Genomic DNA, 14,670 nt, shown 5'->3' on the forward strand with positions numbered 1-14,670 from the left:
GGTGGGTTTTGTCTCAACCATAGATCCTGTCTTTTCATCTAATCCCAGGAATCCATCATGTTTCCCCCCTTCTCTTTCAGATTTCTCAGAACTCATTAATGAGCTGCCTCTGTCCCCTGGCCCTTAACACCTTCAGGACCTTTGCAAATCGCATAGATGCTCTAGCCTACTTTCTAGAATAGAAATGCGAATGACATCTTTTCCATATGATTATTGCAAAGTTTGCATGAATGGATATGGGGAGGGTTGCATAGTGAGGGTTGCCTAAGAGCTGTCCGCCTACGTTTCTTTCCCACTGCCGGGTAGTTGTGACGACGGCAGGGCACCCGCACCGACCACACCTTGCTCCTTCCTGTGCTGCCATCCCCAACACGCCACGGTGTTTTTCGAATTCTGGATCAATCAACACGTTTGTCTGCTACAATCCAGTCCTTGTGGGTCTCTGCTTTCATGAAGGTCTTTGTTCTGGAGAAGGAGAAGATTGACATTAAGCGAGTAATCCTGAGGGTCGTGGTTCTCAGCGAAAGGAGTTCAAGGTGGCATGTAACTAGGTTAAGGGCCCATGGGTGGCACTTGGAGAAATTCCTAGGTCATGAGCGGCTAGCCAGGCCCATGGTGGAGGCAGATGAAGCAGCATGTGTGAACACCTGAGAGGTCAGATGATGGGCAGGATCAGAGGGCAGGAGCAGGAGAGTGAGAGCATGAGAGCCGTGGTCAAAAGTGGCTAGGCCCCGCCCCGTAAGGAGCCATGGCCTTTACAGCAAAGATCTGGCACTCCCGTCGGTTAACTACGGCCACAGACACACGACGACGGCCGTGATTTTGTTTTTCCTCTGTTTTCTCACGCGTTTGTGTGGGATCGGACGAGCGATCTGCACAGGGCTCCTTTGCGAGTCTGCACTTGGGGTGGTGGGCAGAGGAGAACCAACCAGAGCATGCCCCTGCTGCCGGGGCAATCACAAAATTCCACTGGCCGAAGCGCGAGGCTGCGACCAAGTTAAAGGGCAGGTCCCACCGGGGTCCATGGTCACCTCAGAGGTACACTGCAATAATCCTGGCTACAGAGATGAGGCAGATGGGGGCTGAGATGCCCGGAGCGCCAAGGGCCGTGGAAAGCAACTAAGATCTTGTCTTAGTAACACGAGGCAAGCCATGATGACTCTGGCCCCCTTGTGGTGCTTTGGAGACAAAGATGAGCTGAGGTTGGGAGGGAAGGGGTTAGAAGAGGTGTAGACTAGGAGGCTTTGAGAATGCAGAGTGGCCAGGAATTCGTAATAAAGATACACAGGAGTGCTTAGGGAGAGAAGATATAGCTAAGTACAACACCAGAGTTTCTGACCTGAGCGAGGGCGTGGGAAAAAAGAAATATACTGGAAAAGGAGCAGATTTGCAGGACATCCGTTGCATTATTTTCATGAAAGTAGCTCTGGAGAAGTCACCGAGGAGTTACTATGTTCATTGTAAAAATGAGAAGGATGCTGTCTTACTTTTCCATTAGTTAAGTGACTTTTCTAAGTTTCTTGGGAAAACACCCTCCCGTGTAGTGTGATGTACCATAGGACCCAGATACTATAAATACTTTATCGGAAACTTAAAATTCCAGGGTGTGGTTCTGATGGCTTTTCCCCATACTATGCAATGCTGTGCAACTGGTTTTACTCATCTCAGAATGCCTTCTATCCCAAGAGACTTCTTGGTCTCTAATACAAACACATTTCTGGCAGGCAGGTTTCATTTACCAATCAACTGAGATATGAAATTATTCCAAACTCATCAGGCTCTAAAACTGACGCTCTGGCTGGGATCCCCCATATATCCCACCCTGTGTAGACCCGTTCAAAACTTTACATTCACATATGCCCTCATATGTAATTCCGACTCTTTTCAACTGCTTGCCAAATGGTATGGTCTTTTTACCTAAATCGAAATGTTGCAGTGCAAAAAAAGATGATGATGTATCCCGGGGTAATTCATTATGTGGCCACTTTAATGAATGCAGTAGTTTCCCAAGTGATGCCTTTGACATTTGAGTCAAAAGGAAACTATCAGAATTAGAATTTTAAGAAACTTAATAAAACTGAAAAAGAGGTAAACCGTCAATTTCTAGAAATACAAATGTCCTTGAATTTTGGGATTTTTTTTATCAGGCTCAGGGAGAGAAAAAACAAATAATGGATTCATACCAATAAAGTTCATAATTAAATTTTAGAAATCAAATTAGTTAATGTGAAGGATGGTGTTGCCTCAAAAATAAAGATACGCCAATACTTATGTATTAATTTAGCAGGTCTTTAATAACGTGCTTCATCTCTGTCAGAGGAGGAACTTGCAGTCAACCTGGAGACGAAACAGAAATGCTGATTACACGGCACAGACACAGTGGCTTGGATGCAACATCTCAGGAAACTCATTTCTTTTTCTCTCTATAGCTGTTACTATCCGTTGAGCTGGCAGCTGACTGTGCACACATGTTAAAAAGAAACAACTAGAAAAGAGTTGATTTGCAGAAAGGATTGGTAATATGAACTCAAAGTATGGCTGAATTTTATTATGTTGCCAGAAAACAACAACAATAACAAACCAAAACCCTAAGGATCTGAGAAATTCATACCCACAAGACCAAAATTTCTTGCCAGTTCTTATTATGCACATGACATGCAAGGTTTCTCAAAAGAAAATTAGTATGTTAATAATAACAAATAGCCACATCATGTCCAGGTATAGTTGGAAATATGTTAGCACATTCTTTCTCACATATATTTTGATTAGTCTTTTGTAACATTTGTCATGGATGTGATTAAAATAAGTACTCTGTGTATATCAGTTGATGACTTTAAGCTATTCTAAAGTGACTCACAAAGTCTGAATTTTAAAAACACGTTTTCTGGTTTTTAAATTGTTTTTACTTCTCCCTAGATTTCCCTATAGGTAGAGTCCATTTGAGGGGAATATATTTAAATGAAATATGTTTGATAGACTAACTCTGAGCTTGATTGGGCTGTTTTACCCAGTCTTTAATTTAGGCAGCTGGCCCGATAATGAATTTCTGTGCTGTTAACTACAGCTCAGGTATACGTCTTGATCTCTAAGGCTGCATGTTAAACACATCTCAACACAGTCTGCCCAACACTGAACTTGCTGTCCATTTTGGTATGACTCTTCTGCATTCCATTCTTAGTAATCAAAAGAAGCCTGAATTGTCTTCTCCCCTCCTGTCTCTTCGTCAACAACTCCTTCTGAGTGAATCTAGATGAGGTTTGCTAACTGAGTTGGGTCATTCCTTCTCACTTGGGTTTCTGCAATATCACCCACATCGTCCTTTTAGATTTATTTATTGGACAGACTCTTTTTATGCGTTAACTCTGCCTTGACCACAGGTAGACGCTAGGTATCCAAACAGGGATGCAGTCCCTCCTCTCAAGAAATCTACAGTTAAATGAAAACACATCTGGAACTGGGTACTTTCAGATACTGTGGCAAGAAGCGAGGGCCTTATAAAGACATAGATTTGCATCACCCTTTGGTCCATCTCTCACACCATTGCCAGATTAATGGTACTTCGAAAATGTAAATTCAGCCGTGTCTCCAGTTTCTCCTGTTAAATTACTTTAGTGGCTTCCTATTGCCTTTAGACAATATTTTTAGCAGAGTATAGAAGCCTCTTAATGCTCTGGTTTCTGCCTGTAATCTAGCATTATCTCCTGCATCCTACCCCCCCCCACCACCCCCCCCAGCATTTGGAGGCTCAGCCATATTCCACGCTTTTACACATAACACCCCCACAATTTACATTCACCCCCGAGTGCGAATCTTCATCCAGAAAGCCTTCTTTCACCCGTCTGATTTAGATGTCCCTTCTTGAAAAGCAGAGAATTGTAGGTGTACCCCAGCACAGCACTTAACATAATGTATTACAATTAAGTCGGGTGGAGATATTAACTGTAATCTCTGATCCAGACTCAAGCGCAGTTCAAAGACACAGAAGTAATTCAACGACTAGTAATGAGTATATCGATGAATATGATATCACCTAAAGAAATAAGTGAAAGGCATAAGCTTTCATCTAACTCTGTGATCTTTTGAATTTGCTCTTTTTATCCCTCTGTCATCACCATTCAAACTTACAAAATTTTAACATTCGTATGGCGTTGAAGTAAAAATGTAATTAGGCCCCAAGACACATTTAATTAAGATAAATTTGACACGCATGAAGAACAAATGGGAAGTGTAAAGGTGTGTAAAGGAAAATAGTTTTCAAGACGTTTCTTCTGGTTTTCCACCAAATATGATTGCTAGCACACCCACAAAAAGGAGAAAGGAAGAACCTCTTTGAAACATTAAAAGTTGTTGTGAATTAAGTTCAGGGTTGGGGAGGGTGGATAGATTGAAGGCAAGAGGCGATACGTATGCTTGGGCTTCTTGCCAAAGTGGAAGACTTATGCAAAATGGAAATAAGGCCGAGTGGAAGGTTTGATTTACTGCCTAACTTGAAGGCCCCTCAAGACAATTGGCAAGGAAACAAAGAACGTATGTGTGGTTATTGGTGGGCAAACATGAATTAAATGTCAAGGGTCCGGTGTTCGGTGTTCTAGGAAGAGTCAAATTATATCCTGCTTTCAAAGCCTTTTTGTTGTAATATATATGTAGGTTGCTCTTTCTGGTGTTTTTGCCCCCCATCTGGTAAAATATTCTACTTCTATTTCTCATAAGATAGATGACATGATGTTTACATTACCTTTTTAGGTAGAAGTTGTTTCCGTTCTTTTAAAGAGGGATTTTTCTGTGGGGCATGAAAAATCAATGCTGGCAAACTGTGAACAGATATGGAGACTAAGAAAGTTTGTGTTTGAGATGGTTTTGCCTTTTTTGGTTCAACATGTAAGTTTTTCACTGTCATGTGCATAGCTTCATTTTCCATTTATATGTAACCACTGAATTATATTATTGAATAGTTTGCTTCTAAGACATTCTTGGTGCTATACAAATGGGAATTCATTCACTAACCTGAGTCACTTGGTGGTATCCCTCAAGGAATTACACAAATGTCGAAAGTTCTTTAGATCACTAACATTCCCCAACTCTAAGCCAATTCGAGCGATGGGTCTTAAACAGATGAGTAGCTTACAGAAAGCTTTCAACTTGTAGAGGCAGGGAAAAACACCTCAAAATAGCAAAGCAGTGTAAGGAAGAAACAATGACTCAGAACATGTTACAGCAAATACTCAGTGCCCAGGAAGAAACAAGTGACATGCCTTGGGGAATCAGGAAATACTGTTTATTTTGCACTGGTGCCGACCCAGCCGAGTCACCCCCAAAGGCTGAGCCCAGAGCCTTGGCGTTGGCCTCTTGTTATGGATGGGATTGCAGGGGCTCAAAAGAAAAAAAGAAAAAGGGGAGGGGGCGCTTATCAGTTGTGCTACGGGGGCGGTTGGCCAATGCAGGAGGCAAGCAAGATTACCAAGCCAAAAGCATGCAAGGGGAGTATCCAGCCTCGGACATCTGGCTGGCCCCTTTCATCTTGCTTTCACCAGCTTTCCTTCTTAACCACACTATGTTTGAGAAAATCAGTACTTTCCTGGGTTTAGTGTTTCACACCGGGTGGCGCTCTAGGTCTCTCTTCTATTTTCAGACAAGAGTCAGGCACTTGCAGTGAAAGTTCATTTATAGTTTGTCATACTCAGTAACTGGGTCCATGACTTTTTTAGTTAGCCACATAATCATAGAAGATCAAAGATGCAGCTTGGGATAAAAGCAGGAATATGGAGCGTGGAGAATGACGTAGTTCGGTTTGATTCCCACTTACTAGCTGTGAAATATTATGATTGTTTATGCTGTTTCTTTAATCGTATGACCTGGAAAGTGGAAATACTGTAGCTATTGCATAACTCCTGGAGGGATTAGAAGAAATGCATGAAAGAGCTTACCTAGAACAGTTCTATGCTCATTGTAATAGTATGTCCATGGAAGGACAACAACAGACATGCAAAATGCTTCCCAGGCACTCAACAAAGTATTTTTATATTACTTATGGTCCATTCACATGTTTACCCATCAAGTGACTCAGTGTCAGGAAGGAATGATAGATTACATGCTACATGCCTCATTATCTTTATGTGAAATATTTTGCTTGATGATAGAGCCACATTTCATGTCCAGTCATCGTTTGTAGGTGCATTTTATAAGGATTACACGCTGGTTTGAGAACAATGACCTTAAATTATAAACCCCAAATGGACTGGACCAGAGGTTTTTAGCATTTATGTTTGCCTGCACTGTTTTAAAAAAATATATTAATTATAAAGAGTATCCCAAAGGCAAATGATTTTTGTTCTGCAGAGTTTCTTTTTCATAATCTTTAATTGTGATAATACTTTGGTCATTAAGGTTTTACAATATGTTTTCATACTACTTGCTTTTTGTTTTGACTGTCTTCAATGACTTTATTATCACTACAATATCGAAAATGCTGTGATTCAATGTGTTGTTCTTTCTTCGTGCATGTAGTAACTTTACTCGCAACTTTTAGGCACTTAAAAATATTTAAGCATATCTTCAAAATGCCACATACATTTTACATTTATCATCTCATGTAATCAAAGAATATGTTGCATTAAACACTGTTTTTGACTATCGAAAACAAATGTTTTAATAAACCAAGAAGGCATTTCAGATCTCTTATTACAATACTTAAATTCATTAAACATTTTATTTTATAGTGCCATTTTATTTTAAATGTATTCCATGGGGGAAAACTACCTGGTTAAACTAAGTTAAATGAGTTTCATTTCTGAAAATATCCTCAGACTTTATTGTGCTAATGAACCTCACCAAATGTACTTGACCATGTTTGACCTTTTTCTCCAGGAGCAGGTAGAAGCATTCATCCATGGAAAGACTTGGGCAAGTGAAAATCTAGTCTGTGATTATTTATACTGAAGTCTTGGGTCAAATTCCACACTTGGAAAATATTCAGAAACTTCTTTATATATTGCTAGTGGTGTTTGGTTTTGTTTTGTTCTGCTTTTTCTTTTTCTTACCCCTTTTGCACTTGATCTCCACCAATTTCAACAGATGAAGCTTCCAGCTGGTGGCAAGAATTTCCCAACCCCAAATAGGGCCCTTTGGTTAAAGTTATCTGGAGAAGACAGAGACCATAGCTTGCCAAATCCAGCGACATTATTGATCTCTGGTTGTTAAAATGTTGCCTGCTCTAACATTGGAAATTCCACATTCTTAAATAAAATTCTCATTTGAGTCTGTTTTCCCCAACTTTCCGATGCCATGACAACCACATAAGAGGGAAGAGAAGGAAGATTTTTCTTCTTTAACGTTGATTCTGCCTTGATGCATGTATTTCACAAAAGTTAGGTCCATTGTGTCCTGCATACCAGCTACTCTGTTAAAAGTAAAACTCAGACCAACTACTTGCAGGATGCTCACAGACTACAGTTAGGTCTAAGAAGGAAATCAGCAAGGTATTGTGAAACGGAAGACCTCAGAAGGGCTGTTTAATATTTTGAAAGGAAAAGACTCTTGGAGGCATTAATATTTCTAGAAGACCTAGATGGTAAAATGGAGCTGCTATGAAATTCGTTGGGGGAAAAATTTCAATCATAAAGTAAGTAAGACCTCTATCTATTCAGATTGCTGTCTAGAAACCCTACAGACCTCCCACTCATCTTCTTTTTCCTGTGCATCTTTTATGTACTACCGTCTAGAATTTCCTATTTTCCACTGACCCCCTCTGACAAATTCCCTGACAGTTTTAGTCTTCTCAGATACCAGGAGACAAGTTGCAGCATGCAGGAAGGTACACCAACTGGGAAATAATGAATGCTTCTCACCACATAACACCTGCAGATACAAGTTGTCCTTGTTAGACCCCCTGTCCAAGTGCCCTAACTTTATCAGCAGGGACCCTGCACGTGCCATTTGTGCTGACCAGGAAAACACTCTGGTGTGATATTCCCCTATCAGCCAGTATTTCAATACTGCAGTACTCTGGAAAGGAGGGTGGTGTAATGATAAGTCTGGCTTTCTCTGTTGAGTGTGGATCTGTGGAGGGGGCTGTGTCGCCTACCGAGGGGGCAGAGTTGGATGGAAACATTACACAGCATGACAAAAAATATTGTCATTTCAGAGGTTTTGAAACAAATGAACAATAATGAATAAACTTGTCTCCGAAAGGGTCTAAGCACTCACAGTCAAAAATTCTCCCCATCCTCACTAGTTCCATGTGATTCTTCCATTATTCACTCCCCCTTTTGCTCTGACTCTAGGGCCATGACACATCAAAGCTTTATGCAGATAAGAGGAAGAAACACAAGGAAGTCATAGGAGCAGACAGAGAGGGAGGATGTTTTCCAGACCCGATAGAACTAGAACCAGGAGTCCAATCATTATGACATTTACTGGGACATGTTTTCTCAAAATGCAATGTACTTTGTGACTTGTGTTTAAGATCAAGTAACTTTTTAATTTTAAAACTAAATATAAAGTTTTGTGTTTTTTTTCATAGAAGACTACAGACGGGTCCGGAAGGCAGTCTTTGTCTTCTGAAAGTTCTCACCTCTACTTTCATATTCTCCCAGAATCATCACGATTATTGCAACCTGTGTTCGGAGGTCTTCTCACGTCAAAATTTGCCACATTCCACTGTTCTATTGCAAAAACTCTACTAAACTAATTTTAACTAATAGGAAAACAACCCTGCTATTTACAAAGCAATTGCATCACATTATCATCTCATCCATTATCACAGTCACCCATTAAGTAGGATAGTGAGCTATTGCTACTTCTACTTTACGACAGAATGTATTCATGCTCCAATTAATTAAGAATCTTGTCCCAGGTCATGTAACTTATAAGTAGGGCATAAAGTTTGGGTTACATTTCAATACTTATGCCTCTTAGGTCAGGATTTATCTTTGTTTCAGTACATTGCCTCCAAAATGCATTACCTTTTCTGAGATATAGACATTATAATAGGAAAAAATATTTTTTTTAATTATTTTTTTAATGCTTATTTATTTTGGAGACAGAGAAAGAGAAACAGACAGAGCACAAGAGACAGAGGGAGACACAGAATTCGAAGCAGGCTCCAGGCTCCTCTCTGTCAGCACAGAGACCGATGTGGGGCTGGAACTCACAAACCGTGAGATCATGATCTGAGTGAAAGTTGGACGCTTAGTCTACTGAGCCACCCAGTCGCCCCATATAATAGGGAAAAGATCTTAATATCTTACTGGTAATGGAAATTAAGTCAGTATATGGAGAAGAGGGCACCAAAAATAAGTGATCAAAGAGGAGGGGTTACTGATCTTTATAATCCTCCTCATCTCATTCCATGTCGGCAACTAGTGATTATTACACTGTGAATATAATGTATATATACATATATATTCACATATATATGTATATTTATATATATATGCATATATATGTGCGTGTGTATACATATATCTTCCAGAATAAAAAATTGGAGACAAAAATTTCACCTATTTTTTAAAGTTTTATTGTGACATCAAGCTAGCTCATTTTTCCAACAAAATTCTGCTTGTATTTTATAGAGAACTTATCACTGCATCTTGGTTTACTTTCTGTCCTGATTGGAAAGGTCTTGAGGCAAAGAACAACCGCTCCTGCCATTCTTCACTAGCATCTTCTTCCTAAGAACATCAAAGTCTGTTAAACAACCACAAGCAATTCCACTCTCCATACACATCTCACCAACACCATCCTCTCTTGGTCCGCCATAGAGCCAGCTACAAGGAACCCACTGTTGTACTCACCATAGCGATATAAATAACGTTATAAAACACAGTGATGTCTACTCATCATTAATATTCTTAACATAGTGGGCATCATGCTTATCGGAAGCTTAAAAATGAAATATTGGCATAAGAAATAAGATTGCCAAAGAGTTCTTGAATTAAGCCCCTTTTTGGGCCTATGAAACTTTTATCGGTAATGTTTTCAGTTTCAGATTCCTCCAAATTGGCCTTAATGAATTTCTATGAGGATTACCAATTCCCAAAGTAACAAAGTTACTGCATTAGTTTTTGTTTGTTTAATATTTACAAACATTTACTGAATGCTACTTTCCAGGTGCCATGTTAAGTGTTTTAAGTGCATGCTTTATTCTGCTACCGATTTACTTTTGTTGTTGTTGCTGAAGTGTGGTGGACATACAACATTATATAAGTTTTAGGATCACAGCATTGTGATCCAACATTTGTATACATTAGGGGGTAATTACCATGATAAATCAGGCTATCATCTGTCACAGAAGTTGTTATGATATTAACTTAGTATCATTACCTCTTAATTGACAAATCTTTTGGTTGTTCCTTATTAGACTCATTGACTACTTTATTCATCTTTGGAGCATCCTACTCACAGCCAAGGATTCATGCTCCATATTCTAAAAAGTTTCCAAACCTCCTTCATGTGTCTATAAATGCCTTTTTTTACCCAGAATAACTTTGTCACTCTGTTTAAAATAATGAGCTTCTAACGTCTGTTTGACCTCTTGAAAGGCCATCTAGTTGAAATAGTAACTTCCTATTTTACACTACAATGACTTCATATGACATATGACTTCAAAGTTATTTGAAATTATAATGTGAGAATCTGAAAGCTGTTAGTGTCACAGGTAAACAAGCTAAAAATAAAGTTGCTGATCTAATAGTAAGTTAACACCTGGACCTGAGCTACATAAGATGCTATAGTTTGGCAGACATTTTCCCTCTAGGCTTTTATGAGCTCCTTTGTTTTAATATGATTATCTCATCTATGATTAATATAAAGGATATTTCATGTCCCTACCATTCCTTACCATTATATTTTTTGCATTTTTCTATGCAAATATAGAAAAATGAGCATTATTTTAATGCAAAATGTTTAGAATTTCCATTTTTGATATTTACTAATGACGTGTTTCACACTTTCCTTTGTTTTTCATATATCGTATTTCCTTACAGTTAATTTTTAAAAATGGGATTTCTGGATCAAATAATATTAATATTTTTAAGGCTTAAAATAAATAATAAAATTACTGTCTTAAAGAATTCTGTGGGGGGCGCCTGGGTGGCGCAGTCGGTTGGGCATCCGACTTCAGCCAGGTCACGATCTCGCGGTCCGGGAGTTCGAGCCCCGCATCGGGCTCTGGGCTGATGGCTCGAAGCCTGGAGCCTGTTTCCGTATCTGTGTCTCCCTCTCTCTCTGCCCCTCCCCCGTTCATGCTGTGTCTCTCTCTGTCCCAAAAATAGATAAATGTTGAAAAAAAAATTAAAAAAAAAAAAAAAGAATTCTGTGGCTAGAAATTTTATGCAAATATTTGTTTCAATATAACCTTGCCGGCTTTAGTTATAATTTTCAGTGATTTTTATTAGATGTTCAGAAAAAGCTGGGTCATTTTAATGCTATTATATTCTTTATTTCTAATTAGATCAAAAATGCCATCATATTTATTAAAAACAATGACTGTTTTTCATTCTCTCAAATGACCTCTCTATAATATTAATTAGCTTTTTCCTTATTTTATGTTTGCAGTCATACTATACCATGTATCCTGCTATATGCCACTAAGTTTTTTGCTTTCCTTTTCATTTTGGTACATATACGTTACTTGCACATAATGAGTATAAAATTTCTTGTTACTCCCAAGTCTGGAACTCCCTCTTTTCAAAGTTATTCAATATTCACTTACATTATGTAGTATTCCTATGATGTGGCTTGTTTAAATTTTTTCACTCTTTAAAACAGAAGGAATTTTATTTAGAGGAACTTGTGAGTTAAAGGTTTAACTTTTTTTTTCCAGAAAATTAATTGTCCCAGATAATTTTATTGCTAGATAGTTCTGTGTAATAATAGATGTAAAGAAACGTTTATGACAATTTATTTTATTGGCTACTGTTTCTTTATAAATTGTGTCGTCCCATAGTAAGAATGAAAGGAAAGACATTTATTTGTAGAGAGATTAATGTCTTCAGGATGGTGAAATGTCTTTTTTATCTAAGCCTAGCAAATACTTAATATATAATAACCATTTTATAATTGTCTGGTGATAAGTAAAGAATCAAAACATGCTGTAGAAATTAATTAGTGTCATTACTGATAATTTTCTCATACTTATTTTTAAGCAATTTATGATTTTGTTATTTCATTATACTTATTAAAGTGGAAACATTTTAATTAGCATTCACTGTGAGTGGATTTTGGAGATATATTGTTTCCAGAATGATTTTTTAAAGTTTTGTTCTTATTGTGTTAAAATAATAGAAAATTTCCCATTTTAGTAATTTTAAGTGTACAATTCAATGGCATTAATTGATTCATGCTACCTGTTTCTAAAACTTATCCTCACCCCAGACAGAAACTCTGTAATCGTTAAGCAATAACTGCTATTTCCTCCTCACCACAGAATAGACTTTTAAAAAATAATCCAACTACATGCTGTCTATAAGAGGCTAGCTTTAGATCTAAAGACTCAAGTGGATTAAAATAAAAATGATGTAAAAAGATATTCCATACAAAGTATGGAACCAGAAGAGAGCTTGTGGATAAACCAATAAAAGAAAGAATAGATTTGATGTCACTGTTACAGGAGACAAAAAGAGTATTATATATTGATAAAAGGATTAATTCAAAAAGATTTAATAATTATAATAGGCAGCAAACGTCAGAGTTTCCAAATATATTAAACGCTGACAGAATTGGAGTGTTATACTTTGTTAAATTAACATTTGTTAAGTGGAGCACGGGTTCCAGATGGTGAGCCACAACTTTGACAACAGACTCTAAGAGAAATTGAAATACAGGAGTTTTTTACTCACAAGTCCTGGAGGAAAGACATGACATGCCTTGAGGAACCACACGTAGTGGTCAGAGTACAGACAGCAAGACAGGACCTGGGGTGCATGCCTTTTTTTAGGGCCCATGGGTGGAGTGTCTGAGGGTTCCTGGGCTAAGGCTGGGTTGGTCAATTCATACCCAAAGAGCAAGGTTTTGATAAGCCGGACAGGGGTCTTATCTAAGTGGTGCACAAGGCATATAGACCCTAGGAGACAAGGGATTATATTGCTCGCAGGGCTGTTGGGGAGTCATATCAGGATTTTGACGTTTCTGCCTCTGTGGCTGCTCTCTAGGGCATACACGTGCACAGGGGGCTAATGTCAGTTTAAGGTCCTGCAGGCCGCTTGACCACGCTAAATGGATACTGAGGCAGCCATACTATGGAGTAGCTTTGCTAAATTTTCAACATACAAGGAGAAATAGACAATTCTATAAAAATAGAAATTTCTGATACTCCACTTTCAGTAATGGAATGAACAGAAGACAAATCTAGAAATACGGAACCTGAGCAAGACTATAACTATATCTAACAGACATACACAGAATACATCACCCAACCAGAACAGAATATGCATTTTTTTCAAGTGTACATGGAACATACTCCAGAAAAGATCCTATATAAGAATACAAAACAAGAGGTAATAAATTTTAAAAGGTTGGAAACATGCAAAGTATTATTAAAAACTTTAATAGGTAAGAATATTAAGAAATGGAATTCATATATAAAGCCATGCTTTTTGTTCACATATCTTTATGTTTAAATGAATTATTGACCATGTTAAGGTCACCTAATGAAGTTTAATACTTCACTCCATTGTAATAACATTTTAAATGGAAACCTTTCAGAAATATATGCTGGGATTATTGACAAAAATGGCAGAGTCTTATTTCATTTCTGTAACATCTGTGACCCATCTAGTTATGAGAAATACATCAAAGTCCGGTAGGGGGCATTCCACAAAGTATCTGGCCAGTACTCCTCAAATTACCAAGGGCAGTCTGACAAGGATCTGAGAAACTGTCACAGACAAGTGGAGCCTAAGGCACAATGAATAAATTCTTGGGTGGAATCTTGTACAAGAAAAAGGCATTTGGTTAAAACTAAGAAAAGCTGAATAAATGGTGGACTCTAGTTAGGGATAATGTGCCAATATCGGCTCATTCACTGTGACAGTGTACCATACGATGTGCGATATTAATAATACAGCAAATTGTGTGATAAGAATTTTCTGTACAAGCTTCTAAGTTTTTTTTTCTAAAATAAAAAAATACATGAACATCACTTACAAAAAAATCGTTGGACATGTCATTGGGTCCCATGTCACTGTCTATTCAAACAGGAAGTGCACGGTTATGTTGTAACTAACGTTATTGGTTCTTACATATATTTCATTCTGCCTAAACTTGCTTCTGCAATATTGGAAGAAGTCTTTTAGTCAAATAATCATATTGACTGAGATAGACACATGGGCTAGTTCTGTAAAATGCTTATTCTAGTTCATTCTCATGAGGATGCTATGTAAATTTTTGTCATAATTATTTACTCAGGCTGATCTTTTATCTTGACAAAGCTACAGATGACTTGAGCTTTAAGAGAAAATACTACAGAATATCTACAGAATTGTTAATTCAAAATCACCTTATCACTTCTATTAATAGAAAAAAAAACAAATAATGGTTTGCTTATTCACTAGCATAGACTTACGCTTTAAGTGAACTGGATGATATTTCATGATAATATAAAGCAGGATATTCAAATTGATTTATTTGGATATATTTTTTGAAATCATTATTTCATGGCTATTAAATTTATTT

At 37.9% G+C, this 14,670-nt stretch overlaps 1 protein-coding gene across 2 annotated transcripts in view; it reads left to right on the forward strand.

Moving 5' to 3' along the window:
• SNTG1 (syntrophin gamma 1) overlaps positions 1 to 14,670 on the forward strand; it is an 888,982-nt gene that overhangs the window by 842,836 nt on the left and 31,476 nt on the right. The window lies entirely within an intron of this gene.

Source organism: Felis catus, chromosome F2, assembly GCF_018350175.1.
Source record: "Felis catus isolate Fca126 chromosome F2, F.catus_Fca126_mat1.0, whole genome shotgun sequence".
Lineage (NCBI taxonomy): Eukaryota > Metazoa > Chordata > Mammalia > Carnivora > Felidae > Felis > Felis catus.